Genomic DNA, 15,599 nt, shown 5'->3' with positions numbered 1-15,599 from the left:
TGGGGATAGCATAAATTTAAAGGGGTTGGAAATTCTAGAGTGCTAATGGGCACACTTTTTATATGCCAGTCCATGGATGAATAGGGAGACAAGGGAAAACAATCTAGAAGTAATAGGCAAAGAAAATAGGGAGGGAGTAGTGATGGTTATGATGAGAACACAGGGGAAGTTCAGTTATTGGTAAAAAAAAAAGTAGGAGAGGTCAAAAGTGAGGAGGTCATTGCTGAAGAAAGGTTTAACTGATACAGTTCTGATTTCTGAGGTACAGCTATATTTGTAAATAGCTAAAGTGTACTGTACAGAATTGAAATGCCAAGAATTGGACTGGGTGTCCTTTTGTTTCATTTTAGAAATATTCAGAATGTATAAGACAATTTTAACATACATATACAAACATATATGTATATATAGATATATATGTACAGTTTTGTTTGTATGCATATACATATATATTTATAAATGTATATATTAAAGGAATTCAAAAAAGGGAAGATAGAGAATGGGTACTTGTTGCTAAGACTTCTGATCTTTGCAACTGAGACTATGGATGAGTATTTTCCTTGTCTGTAGTTTCTAAGTGTTATGCATCAACCACAATGATAACTTTAGAATCAGAATAATGGAAAATATTTTAATGATAATTTTTGGGAATCTATTTGCCCTTAATTTAAAGGCTTGGGTCATTTTTTGATGCTAAATTTTTATTTTTTTTTAATTTGAGTTAAGAATGTAATAGTTCCCTCCTCTCTGCCTGCCATGCCCCTTATACACCTTGAGTGAGGAACAAAGCAACTGAAAGAAATCAACATTTTAGAATACTCTTCTCTGCCCAGAGACAAGCTCTTATGCGTTGCTCAAAAGGGCTCTTCAGCTAGAAGAGCTAGAAATGAGACTTTGGAAATGGGATACCTTGAACTACTGCTTATAAAAGATAGATAGAATAATGCTATAACCTCAGATAAATAAAATAGAAGCCTACGTCATGCTTGAAAGTATTTAAACACACAGATAGATCAAGAATTCATTTCTCTTCTTCTAAATGACTATGGAAATAATAATCTTTAAAAGGATTAGAATGAGTTGTTTATCCTCATTTATGTGATATTCTTCATATGCATAAATGTCATAAATATTGAAAATCAATAGCTATTCATGTTGATAGCTCAGCAAACAATTTGAGCATTGTTTTTCTTGGCTATAAATCTATGACTGTCATAGTCATTTTGGAAAGATTAATTGCAATTATCTAGGTATAAATCTTTAAAGAAGTAATATTTTAGCCTGGAAATATAAATCATATTTACTTTGATTTCAAAGCTTATAAATACTATAAAGTGAAGTAGAACATTTTAGGCATCCTTCTTTCCTTAAGTTGTTGGACTCTAACCAGTTTTCAATGATGCACAACATGAAAGCTCCTGATGGATACCTGGTGAAGTGGAAATACTCTAAGTTATTCACTGGGAATTTATTTGGATACTAATCACAATCCATTTTGGGACTAGAGTCATTATTTTCATAACAAACTTCGTTATATGTATAATTTTGACTCTGTTATGGCACCAACCCCAACATAAAAACAATGGTTATTATTTCATCCTAAATATTCACCTCTTTTATATATACAATTGGCAGTTAATAAAGATAATACAAATTCATAATAATTTTGATACAAAATTATTAACAAATGAACAAAAGTTGGTACCATTCTTAATAATGATTCTTCACCTTCTAAATAATACAACCAGTCATATCTGTCTTACACATAAATAATAATAGCTAATAACCAACATTTATATAGTACTTACTCTGCGTCAGATATTATGCCAAAAACTTTGCAAATACTATCGCATTTGATCTTCATAATTACAGATGAGAAAATTGAGGCAAACAAAGATTATGTACTTTCCAGGGTCACACATCTAACAAGCCATCTGAGGCTGGATTTGAATTCAGGTCTTGTGTCCTCATCCAGTGCTCTATGCACTGCACGGCCCAGCTTCCCTAAACACTGCAGTATCACGGTGTAGAGGGAAAGTTCTGGTCTTGGAGTTGAACAAAGTGAGTTTGTAATTCTGTGTAGGATCATAATCCTGTCCACCTGTCAGTGTGCCCATAAGGGAGTTACTGAGACTTGCAGATTCTTCATCTGTAAATGAGAAAGTTGGTCTAGATACATGATTACATGATAGGTTGCATTCCAGGCATGACATTCTGTGATTCAGTTTCCAACTCAGCTTCAGATTCTAATCCATTTGCACTATTAAATAAATCTTATTTTAATATGATTCTCCTTGGCTCAAAAGCTTCAATATCTCTCCTTGCCTAAACAATAAAATTCATAGTACAAACTCCACAATCTTAGATTCAAAGTCCAACATGATCTTACCTTTCCAACCTTAAGTCCAATGACTCCTCTGTCCAAACCCTCTGCACCTGACAAACAGCTCTGTTTGAGTAGACTTTATGATTTCTTATCTCTTAACTATTGCTCATGATGTTGCTTCTACTCAAAATATGATGGAAATCCTAGCAATGCTTCAAAGGATGATCCAGTTCCCACCTCTCTCCCAAATGCTAAGTGAGCAAGCACCTCCTCCTTAAATGGAAATAATCTCAGTCTTCTCTGTGGTCTTGTCATACTTTATTGTCTACAACCAGTTTTCCCATACATACGTTATCTACCAAGCTCAACTGTTCAGGGACCTGTCTTGTATTGTTCTCATCATTATCTTTGTATCTTGCCATAGTGCTTAGCAAAAATGCCTTTCAAATGAGATAAAGTTTGTAAAAAGCACATAGCACCATGTCTGGCACATAGTAGGGACAATAGAAATGCTTATTTCCTTACCATTTCACATAGTAGATGCTCAAATTGTATCACTTCTCTACCTAAGAGCCAATCATTCTTCCTTATTGTAAAAAGTAATATTATTAATAATCACAGTAATAGCGATAATAATAAAAATAGTCCAGTAATTAGCACAGTTTTGACCACATAGTAGGTACTTAATAAATCTTTATTGATTGATTAATAATAACTAACGTATATATAGTGCTTACTATGTAAAATCATCAAGCTAAAATTCCATTCCATCCACTATAGGCTCCTCTTTGATATATCTAGCTATATCTCTCTGAGTATTCTTTGTTGTAGCTATAGTGTTTTACTTTTTATCCTACACAAATTACCATTCATCCCTATTTCAGTGTTTTTTTCTCATGTTATTATTCCTCTTTTCTGTAATGTTCCTCATTTATCTTCTCCTAACAGATCAATCAAATACACACACATACACATATACATACATACACACATATGTGTATGTATACATATATACATACATATGTGTATGTATACATATACACACACAAATATATATACACATATACATACATACATATGTGTGTGTACATATAGATATAGATATAGATATATATGTTCCTTAAAACAAAATCTTTTGGGAAACCTACTCTTACTTTTCAATCCAAGGCTGGTGAGAAATTTATAAATACTGAGAAAAATTTTAAGTTACTCTTAACATTGTAGTTGAGCTTAAGGACAACTTCCCTATTATACCTATGAAGTTAATCAGAGTAATAAGTTTGATAAGAGAAAAGACCCAAATTTCTGGGTAGAATTGAATCCATTGGATTGGAAAGAGATTCTTTCCTGGAACTTTTTATTAGTTTTTGGTGTAATTTTGAGTGAATGGAGTTACTAAATCTCAACTGTGGAGAATATATAAAATGTGGAATCATCATTGTAGGGTAATAGTAAATAATATATTCTGGCATTATTAGAGATGAATGTCAGTCAGTGAATTAGTCAGTCAGTAAATATTTATCAAGTTCCTATTACATGCCAGGCACTGTGCTAAATGTTGGGGATATGAAGAAAGGTAAATGAAAGTCTCTGATCTCAAGGAACTCACAGTCTGATAGGGGAGACAGCACCCAAACAACTTTGTACAGACAAGCTATGTACGGGATAAATTGGAAATAATGAACCGAAGGAAGGCATTTGGAATGAAGGGGGATTGGGAAAGGCTTTCTGTAGAAGATAGAATTTTAGCTGGGTCCTAAAGGAAGTCAGGGAAGCCATGATGCACCATCCAGAGAGCTATTGCAATAGTCTAGGTGTGAGGTGATGAGGGCCTGCACCAGGGTGGTGGCAGTGTCAGAGAACAATAGGGGACATTTCAAAGATGTTACAAAGGTAAAATTTACAGACCTTTGTAACAGATTAGATATGGGGTGGGGGCAGGAAGCAAAATGAGTTGTTGAAGAGAGCACCTGGGTTGTGAACTTGAGTGACTGGGAGGACTGTGGTGCCCTCAACAATAGTAGGGAACTTGGTAAGATGGGAGGATTTTGGGGAAAAGATAGTGTGTTGATTTTTGGATCTAGTGAGTTAAAACATGGTGAGATGCCATAGAGGAGATGACGGTTACATAACCATTTTGTATTGTAAAGGTCACAAGGACTTCTTCTATCCTCATGGAAGTGCTAACATTTTGTCCTTTCATCTTTGGACAACTTTATATCCAAATTTGCGTCCTTAATTGTTTAATAAATGGGCCTGGACCATTCATTGAGAGTTTTTGCCTCCCCCTTCCATTTTTAGATGATGAACTATTTTGAAAATTAGTTAAACATAACAAATATTCAGGTGCTTTCCTGTGAATTCCGTATGAGATTTTTTAAAGTAACTTTTATAGAGTTGGGTTTTAGTTTTTGATATTATTTATTTGTTTTGACTTTCTACTAATAGTTATTGAAATGAGTGAGGATCTCTAGTTATCTGCCCAGGCAAAAGTCAGTCAAGATTGGTTTCAGCCTTCCTCTAGTCTATGTCCAAATAATCTTAGGATAAGAATCTCTAAGAGAAAAAATAGTACTCTCAGTTTTTAGGCATCTGAAGGTTCATTCGAAAGTGGAATTGGAAGGGACAGCTAGATGGCACAGTGGATAGAGCACCGGCCCTGGATTCAGTAGGATCTGAGTTCAAGTCTGGCCCCAGACACATAACACTTACTATCTGTGTGACCCTGGGCAAGTCACTTAACCCCACTGCCTAGTCCAAAAAAAAAAAATAAAATGGAATTGGAGATACCTCTCATCTGTGTTAACTTATCTCTATAAACTCACCATTTCAGGGGCAGTGATATTGAAAGTAAAGAAAGTGTTATCTGAATTAGTTAACCTTCTCTAAGATATGGAGATAATCAGACTTTGTCTACTTTCTTTTTTTTTCAGTAATTAACTGATTTAAATAGATCAAGTGAAACTGTTCTAATTGAAAGCAGGACTTATCCTCTTATTTGTCTACTTTCTCTAATTTGATGTTAATTTTGACCTTTACTGTAACCCATCAATGATCTTCACAAGGACAGTTAATTCTGGAATGACTCCCATGTTAGTAATCAGTCATGTTTTATCTGTTAAGATGTTTTCAATATCTTAGCACCTTTTACTTTGTGGTATTTATCATGTGTAACATTTTGAGTCTTTTTAAAAAAATATGATATAAAGATGTGCTTAACCTATTAGCTTTTTTCCTTTCTTAGTAAGCTTATTTTCTTTCTTATTCTCAAACTATATTTTCCAAGATAGATTTTGTTAATCTCCCTATGTTCACTTTTATATTGAAAGAGTTTGGTAGATTTTGTCAAATTCTTTGTAGAATCTCTATTTTTTCATTCTCTGACAAAAAAATTGTTAACTCATAATCTACAATTATCTTAATAATGGTCATTTTGTTTATGCTTATCTAGAGCAAAATAGCCAAATGTCACATAAAGTGATTTTTCTTATTCTCATTTGAGTGCAGGATGATACCACCTTTAGTAATTCCTTTATTCATTTAGCTGTCTGTCATGCTTCCATTTATCTGTAACTTCTTAATAATTTCTGGTTACATTTATAATGAAAATACTGATAGGATTGTGATTCATTTCCTCTGTTGAAGTTTATCATCTTGGGAGAGCCAAGCAAAATGGTGGAATTAGAGGAAGCAATCCAGCCTAGTACCCCCCAGACAATTACTCCCATAAAAATGTCAGAGGTCTTCCAAATGAGTAGTGATTGGAAGTCTAAAGGGAAATCACAGAGGTCATCTTTCAAGCACAAGATAAAACATTTGACTTACAGACAAATGAAAAAGGCAAGAACTATGGAATAGGGATGGTCTGTGATTATGGGGTCAGAGGCTAGGAGCAGAACAGGACCTTATCATTGTCCCTCTAACATAAAAAAGAGTCCCTGAATTCACTTCTTTGGTGAAGAACAGGAATTCAACACTGCTTCTCTGACCCCTGATGGGGGATCTAAAACACAGATGCTGGACAGAGTGACTGTGGTACTATCTCTCTAACCTAGGACAGTGGGTTGTGTAGCCAGTCTCTAGGAGTAGAATATGGTAGCCTTGTTGTTTCTCTGATCCTAGTATCAGAATAACTGATAAAATATTGTAGGAATATATAAGGCTTCAAGGACTGTAAGGCACACCAGAAGTGTGCAGTCTAGTTTGTTTTCATTCAAAGTACCAATCTAGGAAGTAGGTAGGTGGTGCAGTGGTTAGAGCACTGGCCCTGGAGTCAAGAGGACCTGAGTTCAAATCTAGCCTCAGACACTTACTAACTAGCTGTGAGACATTGGGCAAGTCACTTAACCCCCATTGCCTCCAAAATTAAAAAAAAAATAACCCAGAAAGTACCAATCTGAGGGTGCCAAGATGGCCAAGCACAGGCAGTAACCCATATGAACTCTCCCAACATTCCCCTCTAAATCATTTAAAAACAGCTATTCAAATAAAATTTAGGAGTGGCAGAGCCAACAAAAGATCAGAATAAGATATTTTTCCAGCATATTACAACTTAGGAGGTTGGCAAGAGAGGTCTGTGACATTGGAGTGGGAGCCAGCCTGTGATGCAGTGTGACAGCCCCAGTGGTGGACCTTGGAGGTGACTGCAACAGTGGCAATGGCAGTAGAAGCAGTTTGGGGAGCTCTTAGCTCAGAAACAGTAAAGGGGAGGGGGAGGTCAGAAAGAGATTACAGGAAACCCATTGCTGGCACTGGGTGCATTTGACACTGAGTGGCAACTCTATTGCTGATAAGCTATTCTGAGTCATAGTTCCAGGGTTGAAAGGAGTGCTTCTCATGAGTCACAAAGGAGCAGGGGTCCTAGTTGTGGTTTCAAGGTCAAGAGGAATACTAGGGCTTGTGGTTGCAGTTCCAGGTCTGAGAGGAATGCTAACACTTGCATCTGGGTAGAGGGGCCCTTTCTGGGTAAAGACCCAGAGAGCAGTGACCACACCTCTGGATCACTGGATTCATTTATATGAATCATTTATAATGAAAATACTGATAGGATTGTGATTCGTTTCCTCTGTTGAAGTTTATCATCTTGGGAGAGCCAAGCAAAATGGTGGAGTTAGAGGAAGCAGTCCAGCCTAGTACCGCCCCCCCCAGACAATTAGTCCCATAAAAATGTCAGAGGTCTTCCAAATGAGTAGTGATTGGAAATCTAAAGAGAAATCACAGAGGTCATCTTTCAAGCACAAGATCAAAAATTTGACTTACAGACAAATGGAAAAGGCAAGAACTATGGAATAGGGATGGTCTGTGATTATGGGGTCAGAGGCTAGGAGCAGAACAGGACTATATCACTGTCCCTCTAACATAAAAAAGAGTCCCTGAATTCACTTCTTTGGTGAAGAACAGGAATTCAACACTGCTTCTCTGACCCCTGATGGGGATCTAAAACACAGATGCTGGACAGAATGACTGTGGTAAGAAAAAGGATGGAAAAATGAACAAACTGGAAAAAAAAAAGAACTTGACCATAAAAACTTTAGTATCTTTTAGTAACAATGAGAAGGAAGACCATGAAATAAACTCAGAAAACAACACTATGAAAACAGCTGTAAGCAAAGCCTCAAAGAAAAAAAAATGCTAACTGGACCAAAAGCCCAACAAGAATTCCTAGAAGTGTTAAAGAAAGAGATAAAAATTGTAGAGGAAAAATTGGGAAAAGAAATCAGAGTGATGCAAGAAAATTAGGAAAAAAGAATTAAAAGTCTGGTAAAAAGAGGCACAAAAACATAATGAAAGTGATCCCAAAATGAAAACTTCCAGGCATATTATAGACAAATCCTAGAGAAAATACTGCAAGCAGCCAAAAAGAAACCATTCACGTATTGTGGAGCCATAGTCAAGATGACACAAAATTTAACAACTTCCACATTAAAGTATCAAAGGGTTTGGAATATAATCTTCTGAAAGGCAAAGGGGCTAGGGTTACAACCAAGAATGTCCTACCAGAAAAACTAAGTATAATCCTTCAGGGGAAAAAATCGACATTTAATGAAATATAAGACTTTCAAGATCAAAAGACCAGATAAATAGAAAAACTGATATTCACAAGATTCAAGAGAAACATAAAAAGGCAAATACGAGAGAGTACTCCTGAGGAACTTAATAAAATTAAACTGTTTATATTCCTATATTAGAAGATGATACATGTAACTCCTATGAACTTTATTATAATTAAGTCTACATAGACAGAGGGCATGAATTTGAGTCTATAATGTTGGAATGATCTAAAAAAAATCCCGGAAGGGGTGAGAAAGAGGAATGTATTGGGAGAAAGGAGAAGGGAGAGGTAGAATGGGGAAAATTTTCTCACTTAAAGGAGGCTTGCAAGAAAGAGCTTTTTTAAAAACTGGAGGAGAAAATGGGTGGCAGGGACAACAAACTTCACTCTCATCGGAATTGGTTCAAAGAGGAAAAAATATACTCACTTAGTTGTTTTAGAAAACTATCTTATTTCATAGAGAAAAAGGAGGAGAAGGGGATAAGAGATATGTGAGTAGGGAATTATTAAAGGGAGGGCAGATTAAGGGAGACAGTGGTCAGAAGAAAAATAGACTTGAGGAAGAAAAGGATAAAAAGAGAAGGAAAAACAGAAAAATAGGTTGGAGGGAAATATACAGTTAGTAATCCTAACTGAATGTGAATGCGGTGAGCTCACACCTAAAATGGAAGCAGAATAGCACAATGTATTAGAAACCAGAATACAACAATATATTTTAATAAGAAATACACTTGATCTGGGGAGCAATTTGGACTGTGCCCAAAGGGCAACCAAACTGCATCCTCTTTGATCCAGCAATTCCACTACTACCTATGTGCCCCAAAGAGATCATAAAAAAGGTAAAAGGATCCACATGTACAAAAATATTTATAGCAACTCTTTTTGTGGTGTTGATAAAGAATTGGAAATAGAGGGGATGTCCATCAGTTGGAGAATGGCTGAACAAGTTGTGGTATATGAATGTAATGGAGTACTATCATACTATAAGAAATGATGAGTAAGTAGATTTCAGAAAAACCTGGAAAGATTTACATGAACTGATGCTGAGTGAAATGAGCAGAACCAAGAGAACATTGTAAACAGCAACACTGTATGATTCACTATGATAGACTTAGCTCTTCTTAACAATGCAATGATCCAAGACAATGAAGGAAAATGCTAACCACAGCCAAAGAAAGAACTATGGAATCTGAATACAGATTGAAACATACCATTTTCACTTGTTTTGGTTTTTGGGTTTTTTTTTTCTTTCTCATGGTTTTTCCTTTTTGTTTGGATTCTTCTTTCACAACACAACTAATGTGGAAATATATTTAACATGATTTCATACATACACACACACACACACACACACAGAGTAGGGGCAGGAGGTGGGGGAAAGCATTTTCGACCTCAACATTTTAAAAAATGAATGGTTTTTTTTAAATTTTTAATTAATTTATTTTGAATTATCAACAATCACTTCCATAAGCTTTTGAGTTTTAAATTTTTCTCCCTCTCTGTCCTCACCTCCCTCCCCAAGATGGTGCACAATCTGATTGATATAAGCTATACATATATATTCCTATTAAACATATTTTCACATTAGTGATATAAGTAAGAATTAGAACCAATAGGAGGAACCACCAGAAAGAGGAAACAAAACGCAACAGAAGAAAAAAAATAGCAAATAGTATGCTTCGATCTGCACTCAAACTCCACAGTTCTTTCTTTGGATGTGGATAGCATTTTCCAACATGAGGCCTTTGGAGATGTCTTAGATGCTTGTATTGCTGAGAGGGGTTAAATCTATCAATATTAGTCATCGTGCAACTTGGCTGTTACTGTGTACAACGTTCTTCTAGTTCTGCTGAATGTTAATTTTTTTTATGTGCAATTAGAAAATATTTAATGAAGTAAATAAAATACATATTTTTTAAAAAATGCTAGGCTTCCTAGCTGCAGGTTTTTTGAGCTGTACATGTAGTGATATTATGGTGATGACTTTATTAAGTCTTTATTGCTGAGCTACTAAAATATCAGAGAGATCTATGGGAACTTAATCCATGAGCTATGACTGGAAAGTAAGATATTATAGTCATATCAAGTGGCACAGACAATTGACACCTCAGAAAATCTCCTATTTCTGAGTGAGAAGTGGATTAGAGGAGGAAAGCAAAAAAAAAAAAAAAAAAAAAAGTAAAATCTCTGGGTTTCCCAGTGAGAAGAGAAAAAAAAAAATATTATGTGGCAACAAACCATTCATTTCCTTTCTTTTGAAAGGAAGGAGTAAGGAAAGAATGAGTGCCTAGCCAAACAGCTCCACAACAAAACGTGCTGGTTACATGTATCAACATGTATCAACATGGGCAAGTTTTAATTGTGCTTACACTCTGCCTTCAGCGTAGTTTATTATTTGCATGTACAAGGATGTTTGGAATATGGTAGTTGAAGTACAATGGTTAGTCATTTGTCATTTTTATGAAGAATAACTATTTTTATTGCATAATCATGTCATGATTATGTCTTTCAGTGTATTTAGTATATACTAAATTTTTAACCCTTGCAGTGATATATTGCACACTTTCTATAATTTTCTTTAAAAATCCTCGTTGACCAATAAATCTGGGCTCCTTAAGGATGATCTTTTTTGTAATTTTGGTTGACAGTGACCTCATATTCCATCATTATTGTAAAAAACTCTTATTTTCTAAAAACAAGTATGCATGATTCAGCCTTATTATTATTACTACTATTCTGCTGTTATTCACTTAATGTTCTATGTATGATTGCATAGTTAAATGAAATGACTACTTTTCATAATTGAACAATAGTATTGTAATATATATCGTTTTCTGGAAATTTAAAAAATATCCTTGAGCAACTGCAATAGCAGGCAAGATGAAAAGGACAACATGTGCTTCACTTCCTCTGACATCTTTTTTTTTTTTTTATCTCTTCCTCTAACTCTCTATACTTTGGAAGTTTTTCATTCCCTGCAGTTTGGAGAGTATGAGTTGTCTGTTTGGTGACATCTATTATTTCTAATGTTATTTCTAAATTTTTATTGAGTAATGTCGTGTCTGAGGAGTTGTGCACAACAGTTCTTTCTGTCATGATTCTCTAGTTTGAGAACATTTTGATGTTGAATTCTCAAGAATAGTTTGAGATTTGAATTTGTAGCACATTGATTTCTCATGTTAATATATAAAAGAAGCCAGTCTTATGGTTTATAATTATATAGGTTATAATATATATATATAATATATATATAATATATATAATATAATATATAACCTATATAATTATATAGGTTATAATAATATAACCTAATTATGTCTTTCTAAGTGTTTAGTAGATGAAAACTTTTTCCAGGTTTATACAGTTTCCACCACTTTCTTGAATAATCTGCACCAACCCAATAAATCCAATCTTGCTTTTGTGAAAACATTAGCCTTTTTATATGATCAGTCCCAAAATAAACCACTTTTGGTTTTGGTCAACAATGGTACAACCAACAGTATATATCTGTTGTGAAGTGAAGCTTATTTGTTCCTTTGACAACTACCAGTTCATATTATTTGACTAGTTATCAGTTGGCTAATCATATATCTTGATCTAATTCCTGTACATCAAGGAAATGATATAGTGTTCTATTACAACTCTGTTGGATTTAATAGCCAAGAAGACACGTTGCCTGTGCTGGAAGTTCAGACAATTAGACTCAGTACTCAGGTCTCTGGTACTTACTTTATGAACCTGGGCAAACTGCTTAATCACTCTAAGTCCATTTCCTCATCTGTAGAATGAGAAGGTTTAAGTTCTAAGTCTATGATCCTTTGATCCATTCTCAGTTCTGTTCAGCCATGATGATAATAGGTTTAAGGCTTGGCAGAACCATAGAAAGTTTAAAACTGTCTCTGTGGAAGAAATCTTACTTTATATTGATTGTTGTTAACATTGTTATATTGTTGGATGGTTCTATTGGGATTGTCTACTTTACACTTTATTCTTTACAGATTTAGAAAACATAGGTAGAGAAAGTAAAATGTACTGTCTTTGTTTCTATATGTTATTTTTAACATTCATTTTAAAATTTTGAGTTCCAAATTCTCTTCCTTTCTCCAGTCCCTCCCCCACCCATTGAGAACGCAAACAACATGATATCCATTATACACATGAAGTCATACAAAACATATGTCCATATTAGTAATGTAAAAAAACAAGAAAAATAAAGATAGTGGGAAAATGCTTCAGTCTGTACCCAGAGTTCATCAGTTCTCTTTCTGGAGATGGACAATATTTTTCATCATGAGTCCTTTGGAATTGTCGTGGATCATTGTATTGATCATAGTAGCTAAGTCTTTATCAGTGAATTATTGTTACAATATTGCTGTTATTATATACAATCTTTTCCTGGTTTTACTCACCTCAATATGTGTCAGTTCATATAAGTCTTCGCAGGTGTTTCTGAAACCATCCCCTTTGCAATTTCTTATAGCATGATAGTATTCCATCACAATTATATACCACAGTTTGTTCAGCCACTCCCCAGTTGATGGACATCCCTTCAATTTACAATTCATTGCCACCTCAAAAAGATCTACTATGTATTAATAGGTCCTTTCCCTCTTTTCTTTGATCTCTTTGGGATACAGACCTAATAGTGGCATTGCTGGGTCAAAGGGTATGCACAATTTTCTAGGGATTTGGGTATAGTTCCAAGTTGTCTAGCGTGGATGTATTAGTTCACAAGTCCATCAACAATGTATTAGTGTTGTTTTTTTTTCACATATTCTCTAGCAATTGTCCCTTTCCTTTTCTGTCACATAGGACATTCTGATATAGGTGAGATAGTATCTCAGAATTATTTTAATTTGCATTTTTTCTAATTATTAGTGATTCATAACATTTTTTCATATGAAAATTGATTTCATTTTCTGAAAACTCCCTATTCATATCCTTTGACAATTTAGCAATTTGGGAATGACTTTTATTCGTATAAATTTAGCTCAGTTCCCTATATATTGGAGAAAAGAGGCCTTTATTAGAGAAATTTGCTGCAATTTCCCTCCTCCTCAATTTTCTATTTTCCTTCTAATTTTGGTTGCATTTTATGTGTGAAAAACCTTTTTAATTTCATGTAATCAAAATTATCCAATTTACTTCCAGTGATTTTCTCTATCTCTTGTTGGTCATAAACTGTTCCCTTTTCTATATAGTCTGATAGGTATTTTTTCATGTTCCCCTAATTTGCTTATGATATCACCATGTATGTCTAAATTATGTACTCATTTTGAGCTTATCTTGATATATAGTTTGAGATACTAGTCTGCCTAGTTTCTGCCAAACTTCTTTTCAGTTTTCCCTGAATTTTTTATTGAATAATGAGTTCTTGCCCCCAAACTTTGCTCTTTGTGTTTATCAAACACTAGATTACTATGATGATTTACTTCCAAATGTTATATACCTAATCTTTTCCACTACTCTACCATTCTATTTCTTATTCAGTACCAGGTTGTTTTGGTAATTACTACTTTATAATATAGTTTGAGATCTGATATTGCTAGGAAACTTGCTTTCAGTTTTTTTCATTGATTTCCATGATGTTCTTCACCTTTTGTTCTTCCAGATGAATTTTATTTTTCTAACCCTAATTATTTGGTAGTTTGATTGGTATAGCACTTTTCAGTACCATTCAGTCACTTCAGTGACTTTTTCAAGTCAATTAATTTAGGTAGTATTATTTATGTTATACTGGTTTGTCTTACACATGAGCAATTAACATTTCTCAAATTATTTAGATCTGTCATTATTTCTTTGAATAGTGTTTTGTAATTGTGTTCATATTGTTCCTGGGTTTGTTTTGGAAGGCCGACTCCCAAGTATTTTATATTATCTGCAGTTATTTTAAATGGAATTTCACTTTCTCTGTTTTGTTGCTGGACTTTGTTGTTGATATATAGAAATGCTGAAGATTTTTTATGAATTTGTGTTCTACCCTGCAACTTTGCTAAAATTGTTCATTTTTTGACTAGTTTTTTTTCATTGATTCTCTTGGATTATCTAAGTATATCATATCATCTGCAAAGTACAATATTTTTGTTTCCTTTTTGCTTATTTTTGTCCTTCAATTTCATTTTCTGGCTTTATTGCTATAGTTAACATTTCTAGTGCAATATTGCATAGTAATGTTGATAATCGACATCCTTGTTTCACCCCTGATCTTATTGGGAAGGCTTCTAGTTTATCTCTGTTGCAGATAATGCTTCTTCTTGGTTTTGTTGGTATGTTTTAAATAGAAAATAATTTACATTTAGTGATTAAATAATTAAGAGCAAAGGTTCTTTTTATTTTTTAAATTAATTTATTTATTTTTAGTATTCAACATTCATTTCCACAAGATTTTGAGTTCCAAATTTTCTCCCCATCTCATCCCTCCCCCCACCCCAAGATGGCATACATTCCAAATACCCCTTCTCCTAATCTGCCCTCCCTTTATCTCTCCCCCCCTTCTCTTATCCTCTTCCTCTTCAATTTTCCTATAGGGCAGGATAGATTTCTATACCCCATTTCCTATATATCTTATTTACCAGTTGCATGTGAAAACAAATTTTTTTTAACTTTTGATTTTAAAACTTTGGGTTCCAAATTTTCTCCATTCCTCCCTCCCCACCCAACCTCACTGATAAGGCAGGCAACTCGATACAAGTTATACATGTGTAGTCTTACAAAACACTTCCATAGTAGTCATGTTGTGAAAAACTAAGTATAGTTCCCTTAATCCTATCCTGTGCCCCCCCATTTATTCTATTCTGTCTTTTGACCTTGGCCCTCCTTAGAAGTGTTTGCTTCTGATTACCCCTCCCCCATCATTCTCATGCTCTCTTGTCCCCTTCCCCCCCTATTTTCCTGTAGGGTAATATAGATTTCCATACCCAATTGAATGTGTATGTTATTCTCTCCTTAAGCCAAATCTGATGAGAATAAGATTCACTCATTCCCTCTCACCTTCACCCATTTCCCCTTCACTGTAAAAGCCTTTTCTTGTCTGTTTCATGTGAGATAATTTACCCCATTCTACCTCTCCCTTTCTCATTCTCTACATATAATCCTCTCTCACCCCTTAATTTTATTCTCCAGATTTCATCCCTTCATCTTCAACTCCCTCTGTGCCCTCTATTTACCTATCTATCTATCTATCTATCTATCTATCTATCTATCTATCTATCTATCTATCTA

At 34.5% G+C, this 15,599-nt stretch overlaps 1 protein-coding gene and 1 non-coding gene across 3 annotated transcripts in view; one reads left to right on the top strand and one right to left on the bottom strand.

The window, feature by feature from the left end:
- The window catches only part of SPAG16 (sperm associated antigen 16), a 1,197,624-nt gene that overhangs the window by 685,268 nt on the left and 496,757 nt on the right, over positions 1 to 15,599 (top strand). The window lies entirely within an intron of this gene.
- LOC114051511 lies at positions 4,416 to 4,539 on the bottom strand. Its single transcript, XR_003570156.1, has one exon. It is a non-coding gene; the product is annotated as a U6atac minor spliceosomal RNA (small nuclear RNA).

This window comes from Vombatus ursinus, unplaced genomic scaffold (assembly GCF_900497805.2).
Source record: "Vombatus ursinus unplaced genomic scaffold, bare-nosed wombat genome assembly UNPS02014802.1, whole genome shotgun sequence".
Taxonomy (NCBI): domain Eukaryota; kingdom Metazoa; phylum Chordata; class Mammalia; order Diprotodontia; family Vombatidae; genus Vombatus; species Vombatus ursinus.
The sequence above is the reverse complement of the archived record's forward strand: the minus strand, read 5'-3'. Positions and strand labels throughout refer to the sequence as shown.